Source organism: Diadema setosum, chromosome 12, assembly GCF_964275005.1.
Source record: "Diadema setosum chromosome 12, eeDiaSeto1, whole genome shotgun sequence".
NCBI lineage: Eukaryota > Metazoa > Echinodermata > Echinoidea > Diadematoida > Diadematidae > Diadema > Diadema setosum.
The window spans coordinates 24,023,704-24,029,790 of record NC_092696.1 but is presented as its reverse complement, the minus strand read 5'-3'; positions in this window follow the sequence as shown (position 1 = coordinate 24,029,790).

The following is a 6,087-nucleotide window of genomic DNA, read 5'->3' as shown; positions in this document are numbered from 1 at the left end:
TTTTATGAAATATGAAAGAGCATTTAATCCTAAGAGGAATTCAAAGTTCATTTGAAGAAAATTGGGCTAAAAATGGCTGAAAATCGCTTTTGAATATTCAACTTATAAAATCAGTTACGTTTAGACTCAAAATATGTAAATTGTTCTAATATTGAAATTCGGAATATTCTGCAGTTTCATAATATTATCATATGCTGCTCAATACTTTATTGTGGAAGAGTGAGTATTTCTTTCACAAATAAACACAGCGGTCACTTTGTGAAACGCTCATAGGACAATGCAACATCACGCTGCATGAGTAAATTTTTCACAAAGTGACCGCTCTACGGCTTATGGGCGCACTCGTGCTAATGATATCCACACGTATAGAAACAGCACTTTCATTATTTAAATGAGCCTATACGAATTCAATTATTTCTATACTACAGAGAAACAAAGGAGCAGTTAACAGTTCAGCATCTACTTATAATTCTGTTATAAAAACCTGTCAACGTGAACCAGTAAAAATTCAGAAAATGAACTATGAAATAGCGGTCACTTCGTGCAACGCTTAGGCCTATAATGCAACTACGTGCTGGAAGAATTTTTCACGAAGTGACCGCTCTATACGACTTATAGGCGCACACGTGCAATGATATCCACGCGTATAAAAACAGCACTTCCATTTTTTAGATGAGCCCAGAATTTATTTGTTTTTATACTCATATACAGAGAAACAAAGAAGCAGTTAACAGTGCAGCATCTACTGATCATTCTACTCTGAAAACCTGTCAACATGAACATGAACCACTCTGAACATAGCGGTCACTTCGTGAAACGCTCATAATCAGAATGCGGCGGCGCGCTGGGAGAATTTTTCACAAAGTGACCGCTCTACATGGTTTATGGTCGCGAATGTACATGTAAATACATATATATATTTATATATATATATATATATATATATATATATATATATATATATATATATATATATATGTATATATATATATATATATAAAGATATATATATATGTCCATTTTTTTAATCTAAATAATCAAAAATAAATTTGCAGCCAATACATCATTCTTCCGTTCGGTTTATCAAAAAGAAAATTCAGCGCTGAAGAGAGCTAAAAACATAAAGGAGAGAACGGGGATCGATAGAGAAGGAAAAAGGAAACTAGAGGAGTACGAGTGTAAACATGCAGAGGAGGGAAAGAAAGGAAAATAGAAAGAGATGCGAAACGGGCAGAAAGAGGGAGAGATAGAGGGTTGGAAAGAGAGGGAGAGAAAGAGAGTGTGGTAGGAGAGAGAGGGAGGACAGATCCGTTTAGAGAAAAAAGAAAACCAGATCAGAAATTCAATTTCTGATGTTTATCTGGAAATGCTGCTCAGTAAAGAGATAGAGGTGGAGGGAGCGAGGGCATTAGTGTATAATAGATAGGTCCTCATACCGGGGGATGATTCCCCCATTGATACATATCTAAGGTTTATATTCACATGCATATATGCATCCACTTCAGAAAATCTATACATCCCTGAGTGAGAGGACATAGTCAATATTCATCCGCTGGTTTCTAAGCGTATATCACAACTCGCCAACCTTCTTATTTTGGTGTAGATTTTTCTTAAAGAATATGGCGGGGCGGGGGGTTGATTTATGTCAATATGTTCTTTTTGCAGCTTTTGCTAATTCAAAATTCTCCCTTTTTCATATACCCTCCCCTTCTCCTTCCTTCACTTTTTTTTTTACATCAAACATGCTCCTCTTGTACTTTCACATCTATCTCTCTCTCTCTCCTTAATTCTCTTCCTCTCTCCTTCTTTCTCTCTCTTATTTATCTTTCTCTGCATCCAACTACTTCTTTAAAGATCTATGTCACTTGTATGATTTCCTTTGTCATATTCAAACATTCCATTATGACACACCTCCATTCAAATAGATCATACTGTCATATTGTCCCCAATACAAGGAAATATCATTCGACTACCACTGGTGACCGACAGGTTCTTAAGCAGTTCAAAGATTTGAAATTACTGACAGATACACTGAACATTGTAAAAGAATTCCACTGCAGATAGAGGAAAATTATTCAAAATGTTCAAACAAAAGATAACGTTTAATAATACGATATGAACTGTACAAAATATGTACATCTCATAGTTTCATCGTAAAAATGTAAAACTACGACAGCATTTTAAAACTTAATGTATGTTATTAAAAAAGGTTAATCATATACTCAAACGAGGCATGTAATTTTCTTCAATTTGGATTTGAAATCTCATCATGCAAAATTAAGAATATATAGCAATCAATATTCTTAGTGTTCAGTTTCAATGCAAATAAATCAAAATGCATACAATTAACTAAGCTGATATCTAAATCATGTGATACATCTTTTTCCATTGACACGTCGAATCGTTTGCATATTCATATATAATAGGCCTATTAAGATTATCAACTCTACTAATTCATTTGTGAAATTATGTCAGGTATTTTTTTCATCATGAAAATGTACATAGACAACACTATTTGACAACCACTAATACAATTTTCATTCCAAGTGTAAGATGCCTTTGAACAAGACAAGTCATTTTCTGCAAGTTGGATATCATATCTCATCATACAAATTTGTGAATACATAAACAATTATTAGTATTTAGTTTTGATATAGATAAATCAAAACAATTTTCGCGAAAAAAAAAACACACGTTATGTTCACTGGGCCTAAGTATTGGAATGAACTCCCTACGGAACTTATGAGTTGCACCATTCAAACGAAAATTGAAACAATATATCTTTTGAGCAGCTACGGCATGCATATTGTATAATACTTGTTGCTCAGTATTTTCCCCCTTGTCTATCTTTTAGTAGTAGTCCGACGGGATCCTGACCATGTACATTACTATTGATCAGTTTGCCTGTTGCGCTCTCTAAGTACTTATTGTTACACTTGTTGATTACCGGAATCCTTGCGCGTGGCAGCTGTATGTTACCATGGTCACATGGCCTGCATAGTTTAGGACCCCTGCTTGAAGCTCTCGTGTCCTTTAGGCCAGCGGATTGAGGCTGAATTTGGGGGTCAACTGGCAACTATCGTACAACAAACAAATTTTGTAATTTTTTGAAAGTATATGTCTTAACAAACTTACCAGTAAAATTTACCCAGAATTTCTGCGTCGGAACATGCCCAAATGACGTCATCAATATGGCCACCCCCAAACCAGAAAAAATTGAATGGGAATTTTAGGATATCTCAAGTGTTCATTATACAACTGACATTAATCATGAGATAAGTTGCCAGTGTATGTATTTCTTATTTCCTGCCTTTCTTCAAGCAAAATTGGGCCCATTTGTGACCTCTTTTTTTAAAAATCTGAGCCAAAATTAGGTCATTTCTATGGCAACTTTATGCTGAAAACAATTTTTTTTCTCAAACAAAAAATGCAACACCCTCTCAACGATAAACACCATTTCAAATTTATATAAGTATGTAAATTTAATTGACTGGAGTTGAGATCTAACCTGTGAGAGACCATAGCTACCATGGTTACACTCAAACTTGCCTGTAGCCATTATAACACAGCTGTGCAGATATCACAATTTTCATTATTAGTGGTGTATTATGTATATTCCATCTCAGTAGCTGGATTTTTTGTTTTTCGTTTTGCATTTGGCACAATCATAAGACAAGCTGACATTTCGTTCAAGCCAATTAGGCATAGAACGTAGATTAAGTCAATTTCTCATAAGATGAGACCCTCCTCCACCTCAGCCCCCACTCCCAATAAAAATGGTTAGTTTATGGTTGTTCCTTTCTTGCAGTCCTGTAGGGTGTTTCACCAAACTTCTCATTGGTTTCAGTTTCACTTCACTGGTTTCAGTCTCGCTATCTCACCTTTCTGATTGGTATGTTTCAGTCACGAGGACATGCTAAGTGAAACTGAAAACACTAATTGATACTGATCTCACTGAAAGCAATGTTGGTGAAACGGGTCTTGCATGGACTTCTGTACGATATCAAAGCAAGCTCATTATACTCGATGGACTACTACAACAAATACTGTACTTCTTAAAGAAATGAAGCACTGTTAACAGAAACTGGATACACATTTTGTCATAGATCACATTAGTCCAGTCAAAATAGGATTTCACCCACTACTAATTGCAGTAGGAAATTCCACTGCAGTGCTACTTGTTATGGGCTCCTAAACACCTTACTCAAAGTCCCAAGAAATCCAGTGGGGCAAAGTGGCTAAATTTCCATAATATGCAAATTAGCTCCATTATGATAAAACATACAGTGTTTCCATGAAAACTATACTTCTAAGTTTTAGATTGGAACACCGAAAGTGTTGAAACCTATGTTTACAATGTCAGTTAGTGCGATTCAAACATTCACCATGTACATAGTCTGGGCCTCATTTGCATGATATGCAAATTAGCTCCCATAGGCCTAATGATAAAAATACAGTGTTTCCATGAAAACAATGCTTCTAGGATTGAGACCGGAAGACCAAAAGTGTTGAAATCTATGTTTACGATGTCAGTTAGTGCGATGCAAACATTTCCTTGTACATAATCTGGGCCTCATTCGCATAATATGCAAATTAGCTCCCATAATATGCAAATTAGCTCCCATAATGATAAAAATACAGTGTTTCCATGAAAACAATGCTTCTAGGTTTCAGATTGGAACACCGAAAATGTTGAAACCTATGCTTGCAAAAATACATAATTATGTTCTATGGGTACATGCCTTTAAACAGTCTTTCTGGTCCTCTAGCAAAGAAACTTCTGTGTAATGAAATTCAATGGAGTCAACAGACGATATATTGCTCTGCAATTTTGACTTTAATACACTGACATATAGTTAAAGTGGTTATCATTCAAAGGGAGCGTATGGGAAGTACCCACATTAAGTGCCTCTATACATGACCCTTTGTAACGCAAATATCAACGCAATTACAGTCGTTCCAAAAGTGCATGTCTCAAAAAAAAAAAAGTCGCTCCTTGAGTTTTATGATTATCACTTGAGTTTTATGTTTATGTATAATTATCGTCTGGTGCTATAATCATTGTAAATTCTTTTCATTCAACATAGTTTTACGCACCTCATTTTCTGTTACAAAGAAAGTGATGTCTATCTGTTCTTGTTAAAAATGAAATAAAAATTGAATTGAATTGTATTGAATTGGATTCCTGCCATATCAAGACACTTTTTTTTTTCTACAAAAGTTGCCGGAGTAGAGATAAGATAACAACATTGATCTACAATATCTATGCATTCCAAAGGGTTCACTTGCAGAGACCACCTTGGGAGAGGTGCTCAAAGTAACTCCATGCATCCTAAAGGCGATGAAAAACATGCAGTATACAACCGAGAAAAATGTTCCATGGTTACATACCTCTGAAAAGCTCTCCCGCCTGTGTAGCCATGGGCGTCACCAGGGGGGGGTGCGTTGGGTGCGAACGCACCCCCCTTCAGATCCTTAAAAAAAAAAAAAAAAAAAAAAAATCAGTCTGCGAGCGACCTCAACGCCGGACGCTAAATAATTAGTCTTTTCTATTTTTTTTTTATATTTTGCACCAGGGACAAAAAAAAAAAAAAAAAATCGTCGGCAAAAACAATTCGCACCCCTGGTTCTGGCAGCACTGATTTTATACATATTATCTACTAGTATTCTACAGTGTTTACTATTTATCGACCGTACTGTACATCCGTACGATATGGAGCACTTATACACGTTTGCATGTACGTGTGCTTCCTACAAGTATGTAGGGTCTATGTACGTTACTTCTGACCAATCCATATTGCCAGCCCAAGAGCGAGCCTTAGCCTCATTAAAAAAAAAAAAAATGGAAAAAAAATGCAGGGGCAAGCATATCATTTTGCCCACCCCCCCCCCCCTCCATAATTCCAGAGACGAGAAGATTTTCTTATCTTTTTTTTTTTTTTGACAGAAAAACAAAAAGTTACCTCCATATAAATATTGGAGGGGCAAGCATATTTTAATTTTGCCCCCCCCCCCATAATTAATAATTCCCGAAATGAGATGATTTTCTTGCTTTTGAAAGGAAAACGAAAATGTTGCCCCCATAAA